The sequence below is a fragment of the Rhagoletis pomonella genome, unplaced genomic scaffold (genome assembly GCF_013731165.1).
Source record: "Rhagoletis pomonella isolate Grant_MI unplaced genomic scaffold, Rhpom_1.0 Rhpom_scaffold_00003, whole genome shotgun sequence".
Lineage (NCBI taxonomy): Eukaryota > Metazoa > Arthropoda > Insecta > Diptera > Tephritidae > Rhagoletis > Rhagoletis pomonella.
Window position 1 is genome coordinate 51,314,913 of NW_023458557.1, and position 16,028 is coordinate 51,330,940.

Consider the following 16,028-nt stretch of genomic DNA (forward strand, 5'->3'; position numbering starts at 1 on the left):
ATAAGCTAGGACCTATGGAAGTTTGCGGAATGAACTAAGAAACATGGAATCTTTTAACAACATCACAATCGCAAATAACAATCTCAAAACTTTGGAGGGTTATTTACATAGCGCTTGGCGTTGTGGTTGTTGTAACAGCATACAAATTCTCCAAAGAGTTTTTAAGGAGTGTTGCTGGGGTGACAGTCCTTGGGAGGATATAAATCTGGGTCGCACAGTGCTGTATGAGCGGGCAAAAATCAAAAAAATTGTTGTCACGTATGTCAACGTGTTTGGTATCGTTGGAAAGGAAATTTATCCTAGATTAAGGATCTTAGTTTTTGTTTTTATATCATAAGGTTCTCACAAAAACCTCTTAAAGTTGTGTGTTTTTTATATATTTTTTCTTTTATGAAAATGCCTTTAGCTGGAGTCTTTAAAAAAAAAATTGCTAAAAATACAATTTATCATACTTTATCTTAAGACACAATTTTTCTAATTAGAAAATCTGTAAGGAAACCACTCTATAGAGCTTTTTAAAAAATATTGAGTTTCCTGGCTGGAATGGCCTATTTGCTACACCCTAAAATTTGTTGCAGAAAATTTAAAAAATTCCTAAGTTTACAAAGGGATAAAAAAAAAAATATGTAAAAGTATGTTTTTTTTTATTCTTTTATTTGAAAGAAGGGGCATTTTTCTTTGAAATAAAAAAAAAGTCTGCAGACTCATTGCGCTTTTCGAAGAAAATCGTTTTTTTTAAGGTTATAAAATAAACTTTTGCAAAAAAAAAATTTCACTGATTACAGTTACCACAGTATTTTCCATTACTTAAATGCCAAAACATTCTTTAAAAATAGTAAAATTTATTACTGTAGACACACGCGGTATTGTTCTGTGCTGTGTAGTGAAGCGTAAAATAGTGAAAAAACTAATATTAATATGAATTCAATTATAAAAAACTCAATTTTAGCTGATATCTGGATTTCTACTCGTCCATCAGATAGAGTTTCTGCATTATCTGCATTTTTTGAAGACAAATTAATACACGCTAAATGTGACAAAGCACTTTTGAATCAAAAATAAAACTTTTTAATAGTGAGATGAAAAATAAGTGGAATTATAGTGACCGCAAAAGAAGCGCTTTTGAAAAAACATATTCTAAATGGCTAAATTGGACATTCCTTTCCCTTCCGGATTCCAATGGAAATAAGGATAAATGTGCTGAACGGGGAAGACCTTCTAAAGAAGAATTTTGCGAAGCTTCACTGAGAACAAAAAATCGAAGGGTAAAGCATTTGTTGAAAAACTATTCCATCGAAGAGCTCGATAGAAGAGCTAGTATAGATTACACTTATAGAAGAGCTAGTATAGATTACACTTTTTCTGACTAGTATGATTTCAACCCGAAATTCATGAATGAATTCATGTATGAATACTCCACAAAATTCATGTATGAATACACCACAATTCATGTATGAATACACCACAAAATATATAGTCAATGAACTAGTGTGTTTGCTGAGTAGTTTGGAATTTGACTGCATGATGACTTTAATTTTTCAATAAACGGCGTTAGATAAAACAAATAATTTTTGATTCAGTATTTTGCAACAACTCTTGTTCGTGCGAAGTAACTAATAAAAAGGAAAACAAAATTATATTTGTCTTTTGAGTATTTAATGTCGTCTTAAATGAATCAAATTTTTTAAGCGTGTGACATCCACACCAAAAGATATAATCAATTTAAAAAAACATTTTGTAGTCAAAAAGGACCAAAATGAAAGTAGCTGCCATTCCTAGAGGGTTTGCGTAAGAGAGATATAGGGAATCTTATTTGCCATGAATTAAGCCATAGAATGAAGCCTTGAAGTCTTTAATATTATTAGGAAAACGCCCTGTATAAATAATAAAATAACTACTGAGTATTGGAACTACTTCTGAATATCAAATTTTGCAGTTTCAATCTCAGTTTCCATGAAAAATGTAAGAGCTAGGTAAAAAAAAAATTGATTTTTGAAATCTCCGTACTCTAATCCACCAAAAAACGAATTTTTACTCAAATCCGTCCATTATTCTATTTTTGCCCACTTTTTATATGGAGACACAGCACTGTGGGTCGTTCCGGTTGCATATACCGGCGTCCTTTTGTTCGGATTGGGTAGAATCGGCCTTTTCTGGTTAATGTGAACATCATGGTGTGATTTATAATGATAACAAGAGGAACGCGTTCTTTACTCTATATTGATGGAAACATTACAACATATCTAGTACATATAACCAAGGCTACGCCATCCAAAGTATTTTTGCGCATAACCTGCTTCGAAATTTACAAAAAGTGCATATTTCAATCCGAATTTGTTAATAAACTAGTGCTCGGAAATTAAAGCTGAATCATTTGGCTAAATCACTGTAAAACTTCTATAGACCCAGATACGTTTGGCTCACTGTATATTTAATTATCGCCAAACACTTACTTTTTTCCAACAACTGAGTCTTCTTTCGGTTGCAAGTGAATGCGACATTGCATTTGAAAGATGCAGTGCCTCCAAAAGAACCAGATGCTTTTTCTTGAGATGCAGCATTACTGCAGAGGATATATTGATTTCTCCACTTATTCTTGTTGTAGCCAACAACCTCCTCGACATTATCACTTTTTTCGCAATTTCACTTTTTACTTCCATTTTAATTATTAATAGTTCGCGTTTTTTCCCGGTAAAAATTCGACATTCTTTATTTTGTTTTGACCAGTTTTGGCTGTCAAATGTCGATAAATTTCCGATAAATATTAGAGAAGGCACCGATTCGTTTGTCATTCGCAAGGTAATTCGATCTGAATTACCTACAAATGAGGTAATTCGCTCACAAAATTTTGTATGGCGAATTACATAATTCGGAAGGTAATTGGCAAGGCGAATGACGAATGGGAGAGCGAATTACGAATAAGAGAGCGAATTACGAAGCGTGGAAACATCGTATAACACAAGAAATAGTATTAGTGGATATTATTCATTGCAGAATATTCACACATATGCACTAACACTATTTTACGCTTGGCACACAAAGCGAGAGCATGTACAATGACTAAGGGCCGTTTGCACCATGTCTAGTTAACGCTAACTGGAGGTACATCCTTCAGTTAAGCACGTTAACTGCTTTATCGATCACATGTTATATGATGGGTGTCGATAACGTCGATAAAGATGTTTAACTGGGAGTTAGAATTAACTAGACATGGTGCAAACGGCCCTAAGTTCTCTGTTGATATGAATTGGTGTAGTGCTCAATTCTCTCATTGAGCCATTAAACAAATTAGTTATACCGAAATGAGTAGGAGCACTAAGAAGCACCAATAGTTCAGTGGAGTGATTTTAGTGAATTTAGTGATTTTCGTCATTTATAGCAACAAAACATGTACAAACGACGAGAAAGCGACAGCATATGAAAGCACACTAACACACTCTCACTTTTAGCTCACACTTGTTTATGGTGGCGCCCGCATGTCGCACAGTGTTGGGAAATGAAATTGATCCTTCAGTACGAAATCTATACAAAAATTGTACTTTTCGACTGTACATTGCATCGACTTTTTAATTTGCTCATATATTTTCTTAGTACATGCATACATAGATTCACTTCAAGATCAATGATTTGATGGTATTCATGGGAAAGTTTATGTAGGTACATTTTACACTTTGAACGTAAATGTGTATGCACATACTTTAAGGTACACTACTTAACAAACAAATTTTCAATCAAGTCAATGATCTTCAGTAGTTACTGATTTATTTCGAATTTCGCCCATTTTCAATAGGGCAACCTATGTACCAAATTTCGTTGAGATATCTCAGTTTGTGCTCTAGTTATCGTGTACACGGACAGACGGACAGACGGACGGACAGACAGACATGGCTTAGTCGACTTCTCTTTGTGCACAAGTGCGCTCGGGTATAACAATTCTCCCTTTACATGAAGTTTTTATATAAAAAAAAATCATACTCCACACACCACGAAAATAAAAGTAAGATTACCTAGTATTTTTCAAAAGCACTGCAACAAATTTTTCGTTGGGGAGGAGGGGCCTCGCTCATATTTAGTACCGGGCCGGATTTTCTCTCTACGTTTGTATTACTTTCAATTATTTTATTACTTTGTACTTACGTCGAATCTTATAAAACCTTAAACAAACTGAGTTTTTAAAAATATTTACCACCCCTATTCTGCAACTCTTTCGTATTCGGATTTTGCTACGAATCGTAGAAATAGTATGCTGCAATCCGAATCGTATTTTCGAACTTTCGAAATTCGTAACAATGGCATGCCTAAAAACGAACGAGTAAGCTTTTTTACGTAATTTTGTACGAAAACAATTCTGTGTCGGAGGCGAAATAAAAGATGTAAATCAATGTCTATTTGCAAGAAATATTGGTGGTGTTCATTTAAACAGATAAATTTGCCTTTCGCATATACATATATTTTTATACACTGCTTCACCTAAACGAGCAAAAAGGAATCTTTGTTGCCCCTTATCGCGAAACTTGGGTCCGGTTTAGTTATTTGTACAATGATTTTCGGTTGTTGTTCCCAAACACATAACCCGAATCCAAAAACTTTAACAGAAAAGAACAACACAGAAAGGATAATTCTACTTAGTAAGGGTTATAATCCCTAAGCGCGGCCGAAGGCAGAAGCAAGCGCAACAGGTGGTGGACCTAACAAAGTGCATGTTTTCAATGGCTTGGAAGAAGCTGTTATTGCATTAACTGGATTGAGAACCAGAGCTTCAGGCATAGGAGGAGTTCTGGCTTGTGGTTCAACAATTCAATCAGAAGCTAACATAGATAGTAGCGTAGCTACGAACTAAGAATTAGGAAAATTCGGGTTCTAGAATAAGGGGGTACGAGATTTAAATAATTTTTAAGCAAAAAACAAAATCGACTTCAATTCTCATATAAAAATTTAAGATTACCGTTAATTTTTTCGTGATCCAATGATCGGATCTAAACCAAATTAGTATGGGACCACCCCTTAGGTATATTGACATTATTTCTCTTTCAATCATTAAATTTGTTTAGCTTCACGGCGGCCCGCGTCAGCGCGCCACACCGCGCGCGCCGCTCTCGCGCTCGCGCCCCGCGTACCCCGCGCGACCGGCGCGCACACCACGTCACGCTACGCCGCGGCCCCCCTTCCCCGTCTCCCGCCGTGCTGTATCGCAGGTAGATTTATTTTTTGTATACGTTGAAATAAAATTTTTATATATCATAACATCGAGGGCTTATATTCAATAGTAACCTCTTTCACAAAGATGATATTGTGATATAAAAATCCACCCAAGATTTAATTGTCATCAGTGATATTAATGCTACCTTATATAACGACAGGTAATAAGTCCCAGATGGTTTCTAAAATCACAAATTAGTTTTTGTGCAAATATAGTGCAAGATAGAGGGTATTAATGAATTGAAGCCCTCGATATTTCACATTTTTATATTTGTAAGTTATTGGATGCCAACTTGGCTCAAACCGTGCCATTTTTCCCTATTTTACTTCAAATGGCACTTAATTTTTCGATTTGGCACAAAGTGCCAAAATGGCACTTTTGTAAAAAAAATTACATTCAATACATTTTTGTGAAATACTTTGCGTGCACTTCTTTTTCTCAACTAAAATTTTCTAATTTATAAAGGTTATTCAACTGGTTTATCTTATTTTATCATTGAACTTTTGTTTGGAAAATGTAGCTTTATTTTATTGCAAAATGTGAATGATTAAAAGGAATGACACCTTTTATGGCACTTTTATTTTTCTATTTGGCACATTTTGGCACTTTTTTATCCTCAATATGGCACCTCATAACTAAGGATAGTTGGCAGCCCTGATTGGAAGATTTCTGCTGTGTTTTGGGGCAACAACTTGTCTGCAGTAAAAAAGCATATAATTTGTGTTTCAAAAGTGTGTGAAAACCAATCAATTAACTTATATGATCTCGGTTCCGATATTAAATAATCAATAATTGTTTATACCCGCATTTTGGCACATTGGCTCGTTGAATGTACCATCTAATAAATAGTGTCGTCATTCTCCTTAGCGGCTTTTAAATGATGTCGTCACAAATTGCTGGCGGAGACGTGAATGCAGTGTAAGAAAATTGTATTTCTATAATTGTTTCCTTATAGAAAGGTTGGTTTCTTTTCCACCTTAGACATTCCGAATTCGTTCAAAATATGCTTATTTAAAACACAGAATTCTTTCAGTGTTCCTCCGGGGTTTTTGGACATGGACTGTTTCTTCAATTTAATAGTGTTCGCTTTATTTTTGTGGAAACGAAACATGTTTTGCAAGTTATGGATCATTTCTACACTCTTTCTTCAAACATTTCTCGTATTCCAGCTGTGCGCAGGCGTTTAGTTTTTCGCATCGTGTTTTTACATATTCGTAATTTAAATTGTTTTAATAAAATCAATTGGTAGTAGTTCATGATTGTGTGTGGATTAATATCACAACACTGAGGATTTGGCAATAACCTTTTTCATCTATTAAAAAAAACACTTACGGGGCAATGTTTATTGTAAGAACAACATTTTTTTCTATGAATCGACAGACTTTAAGCATTGTTGACGCTATTTCCATTTGAATGAGGAAATAGCGTCAATGACTTTATTTCCAAGATTTTGTTGACTTTATTTCGCTTTTGAAAAGGTAACCCTGGTGCGAAATAAAGTCAATTCACCTTATTTCCATTGACCTTATTACCTGTCACCAAAACCAAATGGGCGAAGACTTTGGCTTAAACCTTACCGAAACGCGTCGTGATATATTTCTTTATTTATAATGAAAGCATTGTACACATAAGTAGCAGTATGATTAGTATACATTAAAAATATGAAAAAATGGAAATCCAAATAATAATTGCTTGGTTAATAGCGTAATATAAACATCGCAATACAAGATTTTATTGATAAGTCCCATCAGCTTTCATATTAGCAGCTAAACTGACCCTGGCAGAAAAATTGTTAATTTTTAAAGCTCATCTACATAGAACTTTCGCGTTGCGTTCGCTTTTGCCTCATTTTGACAGCAGCGCGGGGTTTGGCCACTAATTAGGGTTTACACCGGACAATGTTATCAAGACAATTATGTCAAAATGATATGTTTGTTGTAAACACGGCGAATTCATATTACAACAAACACATAATTTTGACACAATTGTCTTGACAATATTGTCCGGTGTAAACCCTAAGTACGTTATAACATACTAACGGCAGATAAATTAATATTTGATCACTCTATGGGCAAATCTAAAAAACAGGTAACCTTTGTGTATTTAGTTTTATTTTCATTGCAGTAAACTATATAAAGCTGGTTGCTTTTGGATATAATTCACGGACGTATACTTGAAGCCTTGAATCAATTTGTTGCATAACTAAACATATAAACAAGTGAATTTTTTGTGTAATTTTTAAAAGGTGCAAAATTAATTATGTTATAACTTTTGAAGCATACCATAATTGCTTTGAAATTTTATGAGCAATTAGAACTTATGTGTACACTTAATTTGTAGGTAACTTAAGTGTGCCCTAAAAATTAACTAAACGGCAAGTAACTCAAAGTTTGAAGTTCTACTTTTCACAATATTCAAAATTTTCGGTGTATGATGCCGTGCAATAAAGCCATAGGAAATAACGCCATATGGCTTTATTTCAATTCACATGGAGAAACAGAGCCATATGGCTTCATTTCCATGGAGAAATTGAAACAAAGCCATAAGCCAAAATTTTACATATGAGAAATAAAGCCATACGATCTAATATAAATTTAAGTGTGTATACACAGAGACAAATATGACACATATAAACAAGAGGAATGTCTTTATGAAACGTTTCTGTGCTAAGGGGTGAAATAGACGAAAAAAACGAAGAAACTTCCATATAGATTTCGTCTTAATTTCACGTGTAAATTCTTCTTGATTTTATTTGTAATAAAATAGACAATGAATTGAAGGTTGTATTTTTCCATGTTTTCTCAATAGATGCTGTAGCCTAACGGGTGCGACTACGACTGCCGACTTTTTGGACGTGGGTTCAAATCCTGTGGAACTAACTTAGTTTCTTATTTTTTTTTTTATCTTTTTTATTATTTTTTTTTTATTATTATTATTTTTTATTTTATATACATACAGGGTGTCCCAGAACTCAACGTCAAGCCGAAACGGGGTGACAGGATTGATTGTAACCATCATGAGGAAAATCAGAAAAAAAATCTATCCGATGCAGTTTGAAAATTATGATCATTTAAGAAAAACCTAGAAATTTGGTCAAACTATAACAATTTTTCGGTTATTGTGGTTAATTTTTATTATTTTTGCTCATTTAAACTTTAGAACCTTAACCCTAAAAACATTTCTAGAACCTAAGTCAAAAATAATGACACAATTGTCCCAAGTTTTCTAGAATTAAGACTATTTGTTAAACTATGAATTTAAAATTTTTATAATTTGTCGACTTTGAAAGGCCCTCCTTTAAAAAAAATGTACTAAAGTGCCTTGGCAGGTGCCAATAAAAGTTTGCGCCTTTAATCAGGATTGTAAAATGGTACAATACTTGTTAGTTTCATACCTAAAAAAACGAGTAAACAAATAAAAACCCCATGTTACCCGAATTTTGCTAACCCATTTTACTCAGTTCAAATGTTTTTTATTCGAACAAGCTCTTGGTAGGTTCTTAATGCATTTCGGCTCTTTGTAAAATACGATGTGCTGTGCTTTTGGGTATTCCCGTTCTTTCTTCAATTCCACGAACGGAAATACTTGGGTCATCTCCGACCTCTTGCAACACTTCTTCCTCGTAAGGAAAGCAAGCTCTACCTCCAGCCCGTATTTGGTTCGGGAAATGGCCGCCCTCTGTGAGTGAACGGTGCACATTAACAAACACGAGGTGATCCGGATAGCGCTCTAAATTTGGATATCTTTCCCGATAAAGTCTAGCGGCGGCACTTGCCTTGCATCTGCATTCTCCATAAATGAGGTGCATGTTCGCATATTCTTGTGAAGTGTAGCGCGTAGGCATGGTAGATGGCAAGGATGCCAACACAAAAGTCCAATTCCAAAAGAGAGAAGCCAAAGTTGCCGGTATATAATCAACAAGTCCAATTCACAAAAATCCAAGTCCAAAAAGCCAAAGTTGTCAGTACTAAATCAACACAAGCGAATACGGAAAGGTGCGCTGTAGACGAAAGAGCGAAACGTACTAACTGCAGTGTTGCCGTTACAGCGTCAGACTGGTAGCGTAGCCATTTGCTTGGTATGGCGACTGTATCTGTTTCATTCGCACGCGTTTAAACGACGCATCTCCGTCTCACTGCGTGGCGTCACTATCTGTCTCGCTCGCTCATGGCAAACATGTCCACTATCCATCTCTCTCATCATTTTGCCGTAAAATTAAGAACCTACCAAGAGCTTGTGCGAATAAAAAACATTTGAACTGAGTAAAAAGGGGTTAGCAAAAATCGGGTTACTTGAGCTTTTTATTTTTTTACTCGTTTTTTTTTTAGTATGAAACTAACAAGTATTGTACCATTTTACAAACCTGATTAAATGCGCGAACTTTTATTGGCACTTGCCAAGGCACTTTAGTACATTTTTTTATAGGAGGGCTTTTCAAAGTCGACAAATTATAAAAATTTTAAATTCATAGTTTAACAAATAGTCTTAATTCTAGAAAACTTGGGGCAATTGTGTCATTATTTTTGACTTAGGTTCTAGAAATGTTTTTAGGGTTGAGGTTCCAAAGTATAAATGAACAAAAATAATAAAAATTAACCACAATAACCGAAAAATGGTTACAGTTTGACCAAATTTCTAGGTTTTTCTTAAATGCCCATAATTTTCAAACTGCATGGGATAGATTTTTTTCTGATTTTTCTCATAATCGTTACAATCAATCCTGTCACCCCGTTGAGTTCTGGGACACCCTGTATATGTATGTATGTATATTATTTTTTTTATCTCAATTTTGTGTTTACGTTCTCGCTGCTAATACTTACTGGAAATGTTTAACAAACCAATGTAATAGTGCTTCATGAAAATTACTTCTTAATTGTATGTGATGTATTCTTGGATTTATTGAAAAGTTTTCTTCTTACTTTCATAAGATGTATTCTTGAATTTGTTGAAAAGTTTTCTTCTTACTTTCATGCGATGACTTCTTGAATTTATATTAAATTCATATGAATCAATAGAACTCCCTCGGCAAGATGACCACCGTAGCCGGGTAGGTAGAGCTGTAAACTGCCATTCAGAAGGTCACGGGTTCGAGGACAGATCGGCGTGGACCTTTTTTAATTTCTATTTTAAAAAATTTAATTAGACAACCTTATAAAAACCAAAAGATTTCTTTTTGGTTTTATTAAAAATATTTGCCCTCTGGAAGCAAGAGGAATATCTTCTTAACAAAAAACCGTAGAGATATCTTATTAGTTTTGTTCCATTTTATAAGGTGCTTTTTTCTCTGTGTTAAATTGCTAATAACAAATCCGAAAAGTTCGCAACATTGCAGACGCCATATAAGAAAACTGAATTATTACGAAATATAAATAAAGTGGCCTCACTTTCCGCCATTTTGCATTTTCTCGTTTCAGTTCGGGAACTTGTTTTTTAATAACAAAATTAACAATCTTTTGTTGTAAAATTTATGTACTTTTGAAAAAGTGTTTCAAATAATTTTACTACATAGTGTTTCAAAAGAGAATATTGGTGATTTAGTGAATTTCCAATTACTCATAACATCAACATTTCAAAAAAGTATTTTTTTAAATAAATTTTGCCAGGTTAACAATATAAAACCCCCACCATGGAATTGTTAATGCAGGGTAGGGTTGCCAACATTTTCTAAGAAATGTATAGTACTTTTTCAAAAAAATCTGAAAAAATATAGTACACTTCAAATATATGTATATAGTATTTTTTTTGAGAAAAAGAGAAAATGATTTTTAAGTGTACATCTTTTCTGTGTTATGCATTTCCTCTACAAAAAAAAAACATATTTCTGTGAAAGTACCATATGCTTTATCGCTATCAATATTTAAATTAATATAAATCAAAAGTTCATTTTTTATTACTGAGATATTCGCTTTATTTCTCCCATCTCACCATTTCAAAATCTTAAAAAAACTCTTTCTGTGAATGAAGTTGCAGGAATAGAGAGCATAAGCGAAATAATTTTAAGTAAATTTGGTAAATCTTTCTAAGTATTTTAAAATTGTTGCCATTTTTGATCTGTGAACCCATTGTTTTAAAGTATATTTATTTTAATATTGATATTTCAGTATAAATGTCATCCATTTTAAAATATTTCTTTTTTACAAATGATTGAAATATATTTATATTTATAATTGAAGAAATATAGAGTTTTTGCATGCTATATTTTTTTCCAACAGTACTATACGCAGACCCAAAAAATAGTACAATACTAGTTATAGGGCATATTGGAAAAAACGGTTGCCCCAAATGCTGTGAAAAGGGAACATACAAAGAGAGAAATATTTTGGTAATTTATATGGCGACGAACCAGTTAGTTTTAATATTCATGGTCTGCTTCACTTGTCTGATTCGGTAAAAAAACTCGGTCCATTGGATTCTTATTCGGCATATCGATTTGAAAATTATATGCAATTAAAAAAAAAATTATTAAAAGCCCAAGCAACATTCTTCAGCAATTGTCTTTGAAACTTAAAGAAAGGCAGGGGAATGAATCAAGTTGCAATAATTTTGGTTCCTTTAGTATCAGTGATAAAAAAGATAAAGATAGTTATTGTTTTTGTGAGAAAATTGGGCCTATTTAAGTAGTAAATGCCATAAAATCAACGGAATCGGATATAATTATTTTTAAAGCTTTTCAAAAAACCGAAAACTATTTTACTGAACCTCTTCATTCATCCACGAGTTTGGGCATAGTTGTAGCAAGTGCTTTGGCCATTGAAACAGTTGAAATTGCCTTCAAAGATATAAGATATAAATATTTTTGTTTTCCATTTGATGGTTTCTGTTAATACCCCTGCTGCACCATTTGTTTCACGTTTTTTTAACTTTGACACATATTCGTAAATAACAAATTAGCGATAATTATGGTTTAAGTAATTGCAAATAAAATTAATATTATTGCACATGAATTCTAGCAACTCAATTTTGGACGAGTCATTCGGTGATGAGACCCAATTAAATGGTAAGTGAAATGCCTTAAAAGAGTATGTATATATATATAATTTAATTATTCTCACTTTTCAGCAAACCAGCCTGCAATTGCCAGGCGATGCTTTGATGAAACAACTTACGACGGAGTGATGGAGGTAAGGGAAGAAAGCAGAAACGAGCAACAGAGAACCGATAGTAAAAGTTTGTTTCTGGTAAAAACATCGCTAATCTTAATGCGATGTTATCCACCTGCAGAGATTCTGGATGCCTTCGAAGCCATAACCCAACGTTTGGTTACGATCGAGACTAATGTAAGTAATAGCATCTCCGTTGTCTTTTCTTGGAATCATTTATGTTGTCAATGTGCGATATGTATGCATATCTCCGTTTGATTACCAATTTAGAAATTATTTAATATTATGTTTTCATTTCATTAGCAAGTTGTTCTGCATAAAAACAAGAAATAATAGCCATCAAGTCGAGCAACTTGCCGAGAAGGTGAGTCTTTTATTACTAATACTATACTATACTATACTATACTATACTTTACTTTACTTGTACTTCCTCCGATCTCTCTGTCGCGGCCGCTTCACACGAGTGGTACATTTGTACAGATTTGTATGGTTCTTATTGCCACAAACAAAACTAGGATCAAAACTTTGTTTCTAGTAGATATACATACCTTAGCTTGACAAAATTTTGTGCAAATGCGTATTCGTGTGACATGGCTTTGTGAATTCTATCCAAAAATATGAATGCTTAAAAGATTCGATTTCTATATATTTAATACCTCAGTGAAATAATTATATGTGCATTTTAATTGTTACCTTCATCTATCTTAATTGCATCGGTACTTTCTTTTTTTGAAGTATATTACACAAGGCGTTGTTTGTTTAGTATATTGGCATTTTTTAATTTTTTATAAACCTCTGTTCATAGCCCCGTTATATAAACACTTTTTGTGTCTAATACCTTTCTTAGGAAAAAAGTATATGTGCAAAGCATTGTTCTCGTTGTTTAAAATGTCAACACGTGAAGTGAAACAATTACTTTGATAAAAAATTACAGGCGTAGTAAAAATTAATATTTTTTGCAATCACAACTCGCGGAAAATTTGAACATTTTATAAAAATGCCACGTGGTGCCAGTTTAACAGAAAAAGAACAAGGATTTATAATTGGCCAAAGGGAAAGTGGTGTGCAATTGGTTGATATAGCTGCGAAAATCGGACGCCATAGAAATACCATTGCGAATTTCTTAAAAAACCCCAAAAATTATGGGACTACCAAACGCAGTGGCAGAAAATCAGAGATTGGCGAACGATGTAAGAGGACGATTCGGCGGCTAGCTGTTGAAAAAGGGATGAGTTGCCGTGAAATCAAGGTTCACCTTAACCTCAATGTAACTACACTGAGAAAAAGGATTAGTTTCGACAACTAAAGATATTTAGTTCCCGAATTTTGACAATATTTGGGAACTGTTACCAAGGATTGGGAACTATTACCATCGATTGGTAATTATAACTAAATATATTAAAGCTTCTAATATTCATCTAGGTTGTAACAAATCGTTAATTTAGTTGAAGGGTTTGGTTAATACTAATAAATATTTCTTTGAAGCATATTTCTACAAATTCCATTCAACTTAACGTATGGTTCATAAAAGGATGTTATTAAGCTCTGCTAATGCAGATAAGCTTTCTTTCAACACGTGGTTTAGTCATAGTTACCAAATCTTAGTTGAGGCAACCACGATTTGGTTTGAGAGTGGAACATATTCATGCTTGTGAGCCACCCCTAAATAATGCTGAGCGCTCTCTGAGCACATACGAAGAGCGCCAGCTGAGCAATGCACACAGTCCCACTTATTGAATCGTTTGAATGCGCTAGTATGCCGACCATTGCATTGTGCGTGGAAATCATTGCTCCGCTACCGCTGTTCGTATATGGGTGAAACACGCATGTGGTCCCAGAGCGCTCAGTAAGCTATGGCATGTCGATCGCTGCGCCATGTGTGCTATGACATGCCCATACTTGTTTGTCTCAGTTTCAGTTTTGCTATCATCGCGAGTTGTTTCGGTGCGCGCATAGTTTAAAGTTTAATTCAAAATATAAAGTTTGATGCCAACCGGGGTTTTTCAGTGGATATATAATTCACGTGAATTATAATTTGAAAGTGTCTATTTAGCTAAGGAAAAAGCAAAGCAGTATACTTCCAGTAGATATTGACCTGGGTTTTCGCACGACTGTTCCTGTTTCATCGTTTTTTTTTTTTGGAAATTCATACCAACATATACATATGTATTATTTACTTTAGTAACTAACTTATGTAAATATGTACGTATTTTTATGGTTAATATATGCAAATAAAAGAAGAAAGTAAACACAACAAACATCGAGTAAATTTTTATTTGTGTCAAACTGAAACTTTTTTCCTAATAATAAACGGTTAGCTGATTCAAGTCTACAGCAAGTTCACAAAATCAATTGAAAACTTGTATCAACCAAAGCATTGTTTATATTTGCTCAACAATGATTTTATTCAACTAACAATATTGTCCAATCAAGGTAGTCGTTTTGTAATTATTAACAAATATACATTTGTCCCAACTAGAAGTCTTAAGTAAATTGCAGACTTTCGTGAACTATATATTTATTTCGCCATATCCAACTATGCCACTTGATCACTATAACCAAATCTTGGTTATTATAAATAAACCTTTTTCTGGGTGTAGGAGGAGGGTCCATCAACTATTAGTTCAAAACGAGAACGTTAAACATACAAGCCGAGTATCACAACCCATGCTATTAAAGCGCCATATGGCCAACCGTTTGGCATTTGCTGAAAGACACAAGTTCTGGGATACAGAGTTTCAAAAGATCGTCTTCAGCGATGAGAAAAAGTTTAATTTAGACGGCCCTGATGGTTGCCAAAAGTATTGGCGCGATTTAAGACACCCACGCCAGCATCGACTTAAGCGGAACCATGGTGGTGGATCGTTGATGGTTTGGGGTGCTTTTGGGTATGCTGGTAAATCTCCTCTATGTTTCATACCATGCAAAACCAATTCCCAGATGTACATTGAATTGCTTGACAATGTATTAATTGAATTTGCTGGTGACCTTTATGGAGATGATTGGATATTTCAGCAGGATAACGCTCCAATCCACACTGCACGTATTACAAAAGAGTTTTTTTCATCAAAAAACATACCACTGTTAGAGTGGCCAGCAATCAGCCCCGACCTAAATCCCATCGAGGATTTATGGGGAATACTTTCGGCCAAGATCTACAAGAATGGTCAACAGTTTCAAACCATCAAGCAGCTCAAAGAAGCGTTGGTAAAGGAATGGGACGAAATAAGCCTCCACACTTTGCAAAAATTGGTGGACTCCATGCCGAGAAGACTAACTCAGGTGCTTTTAATGAAGGGAAAACATATTAATTACTAAGGTTTGCAAAAAACTTTTGTTTAGTCCCATGAAATTGAAATAAATATTGTTGCATATATAATTATTTCATAAGAACGTATGAAACAAAAATTGAAATAAAATTAATCGCAAATAAATATAAATTGTTATGTTGTCGTATTTGTTAATCTTCATGTGATATATTATAAAAAAATATTTAAAAATATCCAACATCATTTTTTAGAGATTTATATAGAAATTCTTTAGTGCACATATAATTATTTCACTGAGGTATGTTTCTTAACAAATATTTTTAGTCTTTGTTTTTCTTTTTAATATGCAACTTCTATTACTTAGTTACTAGCACTATAATATAATTTTGTACAATTGTTGTGCTAGGATGAAGTTTCCAAATAAACAAACAAACAAAAAACATAGCGTTTTCTTTTCTC